We start from the raw sequence: 9,851 nt of genomic DNA, 5'->3' as shown, positions 1-9,851 counted from the left end.
GGTCGATTTTCTTTCCAGAAGTCTCTCTTTCAAAAGAGAAACTGTTTATTTGCGAATCTTGCTGGGTGTGGAATCTTGATTTTGTGTGCTTCCCTCTAATTTTGCCTTTGGAAGACAGACAGCTTTGCTTATCTTTGCTACCGTAGCATCTCTGTAGCAATTGTCAGAACTCTTCCTCAGCAACAAACCCACCACACTGACCTTAGCGAGACAAAAACGTCTCACACAGAGCTTGTCTCATTCCACGCACTCTAAAGGGAATGTTCGGCTTCAGCATTTCTTGGAGCTAAATATCACCAGCACGCTGGTGGGACTGAAGCATTTTACGAAGCTCGGATTTGGAGGCTGTCACCAGCTCCCCTCCCCACCCCCACGCTCCAGCCACTCCCAACCCGTCGCTGTCGACAAGCCGACAAGCCGGGCCTTTAATGTCTCCTCCTGGGGATGGGCTGTCTTTCCTGGCAAGACTGTTGAGACTGCAGGAATGGAGAGAGAAGACGTCCTCTGGGCAAACTCAGGTTCACTTCCTCATTCATTCGGAGAGGTTTTTTTTTAGCATGTTAATTAATTTTCTGTTAACTGATCAGAAAAGCAAGAGATAGCAGTATCTAGCATTCAAGTGAAGGATTTAACTTTAAGAATTTGAGCCAAATGGTAATAGTTTACATTCAATGATCACTTACTTTGTTATTATACTAAGTGCCTACATTTTCTGAATTTTTGTATTGACGAGATATCTACCATTTAGAAGTATTTTATGACTATTGAAAGGACATTTTTTAACTTTTATTTAATAAATATAAACTTCCAAAGTACAGTTTATGGATTAAAGTGGCTTCCCCCCCCATAACTTCCCTCCCACCTGCAACCCTCCCATCTCCCGCTCCCTCTCCCATTCCATTCACATCAAGATTCATTTTTGATTATCTTTATATACAGAAGATCAATTTAGTATATATTAAGTAAAGATTTCAACAGTTTGCACCCACACAGAAACACAGAGTGTAAAGTACTTTTTTTTTTTTTTTTTTGACAGGCAGAGTGGACAGTGAGAGAGAGAGACAGAGAGAAAGGTCTTCCTTTTGCCGTTGGTTCACCCTCCAATGGCCACCGCGGCCAGCGCGCTTCAGTCGGTGCACCGCACTGATCCGAAGGCAGGAGCCAGGTGCTTCTCCTGGTCTCCCATGGGGTACAGGACCCAAGCACTTGGACCATCCTCCGCTGCACTCCCTGGCCACAGCAGAGAGCTGGCCTGCAAGAGGGGCAACCGGGACAGAATCCGGTGCCCCGACTGGGACTAGAACCTGGTGTGCCGGTGCCGCAAGGCGGAGGATTAGCCTAGTGAGCTGCAGCGCCGGCTGTAAAGTACTTTATGAGTTCTAGTTATAACATTAATTCACATTGTACAACACATTAAGGACAGAGATCCTACATGAGGAGTAAGTGCACAGTGACTCCTGTTGTTGACTTAACAAATTGACACTCTTATTTATGGCGTCAGTAATCACCCTAGGCTCTTGTCATGAGTTGCCAAGGCTATGGAAGCATTTCCACTGAGATCTGCTACCAGACAGGGATGCCCACTCTCACCACTGCTATTCAATGTGGTTCTGAAAGTTTTAGCCAGAGCCATTAGGCAAGAAAAAGAAATTAAAGGGATACAAATTGGGAAGGAAGAAGTCAAACTATCCCTCTTTGCAGATGATATGATTCTTCACTCAGGGGATCCAAAGAACTCTACTAAGAGACTATTGGAACTCATAAAAGAGTTTGGCAAAGTAGCAGGGTATAAAATCAATGCACAAAAATCAACAGCCTTGTATACACAGGCAATACCACGACTGAGAAAGAACTGCTAAGATCAATCCCATTCACAATAGCTACAAAAACAATCAAATACCTAGGAATAAACTTAACCAAGGATGTTAAAGATCTCTACAATGAGAATTACAAAATCTTAAAGAAAGAAATAGAAGAGGATACCAAAAAATGGAAAAATCTTCCATGCTCATGGATTAGAAGAATCAATATAATCAAAATGTTCATTCTCCCAAAAGCAATTTATAGATTCAACATGATACCAATCAAAATACCAAAGACATTCTTCTCAGATCTGGAAAAAATGATTCTGAAAGGACATTTTTAATTTATTTTTTATTTTTTATTTTTTGACCAGCAGAGTGGATAGTGAGAGAGAGAGACAGGGAGAAAGGTCTTCCTTTTGCCGTTGGTTCACCCTCCAATGGCCACCAAGGCTGGCACGCTGTGACCAGCACACTGCACTGATCCGAAGGCAGGAGCCAGGTGCTTCTCCTGGTCTCCCATGGGGTGCAGGGCCCAAGCACTTGAGCCATCCTCCACTGCACTCCTGGGCCACAGCAGAGAGCTGGCCTGGAAGAGGGGCAACCAAGACAGAATCCGGTGCCCCGACTGGGACTAGAACCTGGTGTTCCGGCACCGCAAGGCGGAGGATTAGCCTAGTGAGCCACGGCGCTGGCCAGGACATTTTTTAAAAATATACCTATCTTATACATTAAACTGTTAGCTCTTTGAAAACCAGGCGATTATATTCTTATTGATTTTCAATTCAGGCAAATATCCTGCCTGACCTAAAGGAGAAACCCAAAGTAAGTTTATTTATTTTTTAAAAGATTTATTTAAAAGGCAGAGTTGCAGAGAGAGAGGGGGAGAGGCAGAGATAGCGATAGAGAGAGAGATAGATAGATAGATAGATAGATCGATAGATAGATCGTCCATTCACTGATTCATGCCCCAAAGGCCCCAACAGTCAAGGAGCCAGGAACTTCATCTGAATCTTCTGTGTGAGTGACAGGGGCCCAATTACTTAAGCCATTTTCTGTGGCTTTCCTTGGTACATTAGCAGGGAGTTGGATGGAAAGCAGAGCAGCCAGGACTCGAACCAGTGCCCATATGGGATGCCAGTGCTGCAAGCGGTGACTTAACCTGCTGTGCCACAGCTCCGGCCCCAAAGTGTGTTTATTTAATGGGCTGTTGGTATGACACTGCTGATATCTTGGCTGTCTCTCCACTGTCACCTTCTCTCACCAAATCTCAGGTGTTAATCCAGTAAACATACTTCCCTTGCAGAGTTATTTTGAAGACTGAAAATAATAACACGGCACCAAAAGACAGGGAGAAAACATAAGTACATAGTGCCCAGTGACAGACGTCTGAAATGGCTACGTGTGATATGATTCCAACCCTATAACATTCCAGAAAAGGGGAAATTATGGAGATAAGTGAAAAATTAGTGGTTTCTAGGGGTTGGGGAGGGCAAATAGGAGGAATACAGCAGCTTTTTAGGGCAGTGAAACTGTTCTGTGTAATACAACTATAATTACTTAACAAAATCCATAGAACATACAACACAGAAACATAGCACATACAACACAGGCTTTGGACTTTAGTTAGTAATAGTGTATCAACATTAGTGTATCAATTTAGAATAAATTTACCACCTTAACAGGAGGTGTTTATAACAGGGGAACCTGATGGGGTTAAGTGAGGACGAATATGAGCCTTCTCTGTTCCTCCTGCTCAACTTTTCTGTAAACATAAACCTGCTCTGGCTCACTAGGCTAATCCTCCGCCTGCGGCACCAGCACTCCGGGTTCTAGTCCCAGTCAGGGCGCCGGATTCTGTTCCGGTTGCCCCTCTTCCAGTCCAGCTCTCTGCTGTGGCCCGGGAATGCAGTGGAGGACGGCCCAGGTGCTTGGGCCCTGCACCCGCATGGGAGACCAGGAGAAAGCACCTGGCTCCTGGCTTCAGATCCGCGCAGCGCCGGCCGTAGCAGCCATTTGGGGGGTGAACCAACAGAAAGGAAGACCTTTGTTTCTGTCTCTCTCCCTCGCTGTCTAACTCTGCCTGTCAAAAAAGAAAAAAACTGCTCTAAAAATAAAGCTTATTAAGTGTTTTTGAAAGAAAAAAAATTTAGGGGCCTGCATTGTGGTGTAGAGGGTTAAGCTACAGCCCAGGACACCAGCAATCCATATCAGAGCTCTGCTTCTAATCCACCTTGCTGCTTCTGCACCTGGGAAAGCAGTGGAGGATGGCCCAAGTGCCTGGGCCCCTGCAACCATGTGGGAGACCAGGAGGAAGCACCTGGCTCCTGGCTTCAGCCTGAACCAGGGCTGGCCATTGCACCCATTTGGGGAGTGAACCAGTGGATGGAATATCAATCTCTCTTTCTCTTAGTTTCTCTCTCTCTCTCTCCCCATCTTTCTCTCTTACTGTGTATGTGTGTCCCAGGCTGTCAAAAAAAAACAAAAACAAAAACAAAAACAAAAAACAAAAAACAAATCTCTTAAAAAAAGAAAAAAAAATTTAAATGTGAACATAGGAATTCCGTTCAATACATAAATACTTCCTGAATGTCTATGCTGTGCTAGGCACTGGAGTTGTGCAAATAGAAGACCTTGTCCCTGCCTTCCAGGTTTTAAGTGTCATGCAAGACAGAGAGAGACAAAGAGATGGGTTCTGGTCCAGTGTGGCATGCACAGGAATGCACAGAGGAAGCATAGCTAACCCCACTTGGGAAGGAGCCAGGTCCAGGCAGGGAAATCTTGCTGGAGGAGGTTATGCCTGAATTGATTCTTGAAAATATGCAGGGCATGAAGCAGGCAAAGAGGGGAGGCTGTAAGATGAGACTTCCAGGCATGATCAAAACAGAGTTGTGAGGACAGTATTCAGGGACTTCTAAGTCTCTGCCGTGGCTGCAGGGCAGCAGGTGAAGCTGGCGGAGTGGGTAGAGATAAAATCACAAATAGCCTTTGTGTGCCATTGTTGCAGTTGATTTCTCAACAATGTTGCAGTGGATTCATTTCTGAGAGGAGGAGTGTGGTGGGGGCAAGAGGCACAGACCCCGGGAGTTGGGTGAAAGCAGGCCTGAGGTGAGCAGCCCGCAGACTAGTTTATTTGAGTAAGTACAACAGCTTATATAGCCTAGACCAGCCAATCTGGTCAAGGGGCTGTCTATGCCCCAACCAATCACAGCCTGTTGCCAGGCAGTTTCCAAAGCCATCCAATCACAGCCTGTTGCCAGTCAGGCTCTTGTCGCCAGGCAGTTTCTGAAACCATCCAATCATGGCCTGCCGTCAGTCAGGCTCTGTTGTCATGTGGTTTCTGAAGCCATCCAATCACGGCCTGTTGCCAGGCAGTTTCTGCTGTCAGCAGCCATCTTGCCATGAACTTTTCACCTTATCGGCCATCTTGATATGACCTTTTCACCTCATTCCACCACATTTCCCCCTTTTTGTTTATTTTTGAGCAACGGGAGGCATGATTCTTGGCCATACCATTGTTGACCCTGTTTCCATGTGGTCTCTGTACGCAGCTGTGCCTGTCTTAGGTTGTCCCCCAGGGGATCTTACCCATCATTGACTAACCAGCGCTCAAATCAAGAGACCACAGGATTGCTTGCTCAGATAGGGGTAGGAAAGAGGAATAATGGTTATCAGGAATGGCATGATCTCACACAGGCTGTGGGCCGTTTGAGTGGCTGACCAGAGTTAGTGGGGTACAAAACAGTAGCAGATATGGCTATGGGCAGTTTATCAGGGTAGGATAATAGGGCAGGTGCATCTGCTAACAAGGTGAATTCTCAGTCTTGTTCAGCTGGTTCTGGTTGGCTGTCAGTTGCAGACTTGATGTTTCTGGCTGGTACCCAAATGGGCTGTCTTGCATTCTCTGGAAAGACACAAGCATATCCTCGACCCTTGGTTAGCAGAGGGTGTGGTCCTTTCCATTCTCCTGTCAGGGGGTCTTTCCACCTAGCCATAGGGGCTGGGGTCTGGGATGGAAAGGATCCCCAGTGTTTATAAGCTGGGCTTATCCCTTGGGAATCAAAAGTAAGAAAATTGATAGTGAAAAGGACCTCAGTCAAAGCAAGTTGTGGGTCTGAGGGCATATGATTGTTTTTCTGTCTTTGTAACAAGAGATCTTTAATCATCCTATGAGTTCTTTCAATGATTGCCTGTCCCTGTGGGTTGTATGGGATACCTGTGGCAGACTGTATGTTCCAAGATTTCATGAAGGAATTAAATTCCTGTGATGTATACGCTGGCCCTTTATCAGTCTTTATGGTCCAGGGGACACCAAGGAGCAGCATTGCTGATTTAACCGCATTTATCACATTACTAGCCTTTTCTCTGGATTGGGCTGTTGCAAATACAGCCTTTGAATAAGTATCTACCACCACATGGACAAACTTAAGTTTACCAAAGGAGTTAACGTGGGTGATGTCCACTTGCCATAGCTTATTAGGAGCAAGGCCCCACGGGTTCACTCCTGCTTGTTGCAGTGGGCCTAATGGGGCGAGGGGTGCACAATTCTTGAAGAGTGCACTAGATGTTTGCATTGGCTCATTGTTAGCTCTGGGAAAAGCAATTTTATGTTGCTTGCTGACATGAAATTTTTGGTGTAAAATACGTGTTTGTTCTAAGTGTCCAATGGAAGCGGTGTTGCAGGAGACAAGATGATCAACCTTTCTGTTGCCTTGGAAAATAAAGCCAGGTAACCCAGTATGTGATCTTACGTGTGAGATATAACATGGGTATTTTCTGTTCTCAGTTAGCTCTTTAAGTGTTGTGAACACCTGGTCAGTTAACAAACTGGAGGGTCATTAGACTTCTTTGTGTTCAATTTGTTAATGGCTGCAGTCAGGGCCTGTATGGGTGTATCGGCAGGGTTTACCTCCTTTGTGGCTACTATCCATTTAGAAATGTCTCCATTACGGACTGGGGAAATTGCTGCTTTTGCCTCTTTGGTAGCACCTTCCCAAGCTAATTGTTTGACCAGATTGTCTTGATCGGGGCCAGGCAGTAATCTTTTCTCTACGGCCTCCAAGACTCCGGCAAGGAAATTGGGGAACCATTTGCCTGGGCCTTGAACTGCATTTCTAAAGAGCTGACTATAATCAGGAGGATTTATATTTTTAAGGCTTTAATTGCCAAATCTCTGACCTGATCAAAATAGGCAACTACTCCAATGCGGGCCTGTTCTTGAAGATATATGTAGGTGCCACGGCTTGTAAGCATATCAAAGGTTACTGCTATTCCATAGGCAGCATTATTTCTTGCCACAGTTTCAGCCTCTTCCTGATAGGAGGTTTTCCACTGTAAAAACTGTGGTCTCGACAAACATGCTTTGAGCAGGGAAACCCAGTCAAAATGAATTTGAAGGTTTGCTGCCCATTGTTTAAGCAGTTGTTCAAAGTAGGGAGAGTCAGGACCTGACTCTTGAGAAGCCTTTTTTAGCATAGTGAGGTCATTTATGGGCGTTGGAATCCAGGGCCTGAATTCTGCACCCGCTCCTACATTAACAGTAAATGCGCAGGTGGGATGGGGTCCAGCTGCTGCCCTAAGAGCTTGGGGTGTCCGAGTACTGCCACAAATGTGGGGATCCTCACTGGGTGCGGATGGGATGACCTCCCATGAGTTATTGTCTAGAGGCCCTCTAAGTTCATCCCACGGGTATGTGGGGGTGGCTGACTAGGCATTGCTACCTGTTTGCTACCTTGTTTGCTACTGTCGGAGCTCTCTCTCCCTAAGTCATCAACTGTTGCCTGTGAGTCAGAGGCCTGGAGTGTCAGGCTCTTATCTCTCACAGATTCACTATGTTTGGTAATCTGCACCGGATTCTGAGAGGGGGGTATCTTTCCCATGTCTGAGCGCTTAAGAGCGGCATGCCACGCCAACTCTAGCCAAAGGAAAGACACGCACAGCACTGCTGCCATAACAAAGCAAATTCCTAGCACCTCAGTGGCTGATGGCATTTTGCAGGAGGTTTTCCTACGTTAGACAAACAGATAGGGGTGTATCAGATGGTAAGTATGTCCTGTGCTTAGTGGGGGACTTCCTTGATGCGTTAGGTCAAGGCTGTATGCCCACACGGCGTCTCCAAGCGTCACCTCTCTCGAGTGAGGGAAGATGACTTGGTTCCGAATTCTGGGATGATCAGTCCCTTATGTGAATTCGCCGGGTAAACCAAAAGTAAAAGGAGGAGCTGAGAAGCGACGTACGCTTCTGGGCGGTGTGTGCCTAACCTGGGGTCACTTAGACCGAAGACAAGGACAAGGAAAGGGGCGTAGGAGGGGGTTCTGTGCTCACCCTCATAGAACCGAACAGCACACAAAACACCGAGGGGCCTTCTTGCCGAAATCCAGGGGGGACCTCACCAAGTCCGACACGCTGTCTCTTTCTCAGTCATGTTGGGAGCCAGATGTTTCAGCTCAGCGGCCATATTTTTTTTTTTTTTGACAGGCAGAGTGGACAGTGAGAGAGAGAGACAGAGAAAGGTTTTCCTTTTGCCGTTGGTTCACCCTCCAATGGCCGCCGAGGCCAGCGCGCTGCGGCCAGCACACCGCGCTGATCCAAAGGTAGGAGCCAGGTACTTCTCTTGGTCACCCATGGTGTGCAGGGCCCAAGCACTTGGGCCATCCTCCACTGCACTCCTGGGCCACAACAGAGAGCTGGCCTGGAAGAGGGGCAACCGGGACAGAATCCGGCGCCCCGACCGGGACTAGAACCCGGTGTGCCGGCGCCGCAAGGCGGAGGATTAGCCTATTGAGCCGAGGCACCAGCCCTCAGCGGCCATCTTGATGTGACCTTTTCACCTCATTCCACCACATGCCATGCTAAGGCATCCGCTGATGGGGCAGTGACGATCAATGAAGGAATTCTGAGCAGTGAAGTGAGCCACTGGCCAGGAGGAGCGATGAGAAGCAACAATATTTTTTGGACTCAGCTCCCTCTCCTTATCAAACATGGAGTCTTTGATCAGGCATTGTGGCACAACAGGTTAAGCCACTGCTTAGGATGCCCATATCCCATATGGGAGTGCTGGCTTGAGTCTCAGCTATTCTAATTCCAATCCAGCTAATAGGCTAACGTGCCTGGGAAGGCAATGGATCATGGCTCAAGTGCTTGGAACCCTGCCACCCACATGGGAGACCACGAGGAGTTCTTGGCTCCTGGCTTCAGCCTGGCTCAGCCCTGGTTGTTATGAGCATTTGGAAAATGAACCAGCAGATTGAAGATCTCTCTCTCTCTCCAACTACCTGTGCCTCTCTGTAACTCTGCCTTTCAAATAAATGATATAAATCTTTAAAAAAGGGGGCTGGCTCTGTGGTATAGTAGGTAAAGCCGCTGCCTGTGGTGTCAGCATCCCATATGGGAATGGGTTTGAGTTCTGGTAGCTCCACCCCCAATCCAGCTCTCTGCTTATGGGCTGGGAAAGTAGTAGAAGATGGTACAGGAGCTTAGGCCCCTGCACCTACATGGGAGACCCAGAGGCAGCTCCTGGCTCCTGGCTTTGGCTCAGCCCAGCTCCAGCCATTGTGGCCATTTGGGGAGTGAACTAGCGGATGGAAGACCTCTCTCCCTCTCTCTCTGCCTCTCTGTACCTCTTCCTTTCAAATACAAAAGTTAATCTTAAAAAAAAAGTTTATGCATCAAAAGAAAGTTTTCTCAAAGGAAACCTTACCAGCAGTGGCCACTGGTGTTTCCAGCAAAAAAAAAAAAAAAAAAAAAAAAAATAGCAATAACAATAAATAAAATAAAAATGGCACCTGACTGCAGAGTTTTGGGGCATTGGTGCTAATGAGAGACCACCTGGCTTACTCCTGTTGCAAGGCTACTCCAAACCATCAGAGCAGCTGGACCATGCTGCTAGATGTATATGGCTCACCTCTGGGAAATATAAAAACAGGGCGAAGCAGGGTTATCCACATATCCTGAGAACACACCCTCATGTGCACACTATCTGTATAAAACTATGTTTGACTGAAAGTGGTTTTATTAACATCGCACACAGAAATGCAAAACACGAGTCTG

This window comes from Oryctolagus cuniculus, chromosome 8 (genome assembly GCF_964237555.1).
Source record: "Oryctolagus cuniculus chromosome 8, mOryCun1.1, whole genome shotgun sequence".
NCBI classification, from domain to species: domain Eukaryota; kingdom Metazoa; phylum Chordata; class Mammalia; order Lagomorpha; family Leporidae; genus Oryctolagus; species Oryctolagus cuniculus.
This window is presented reverse-complemented; position numbering follows the sequence as displayed.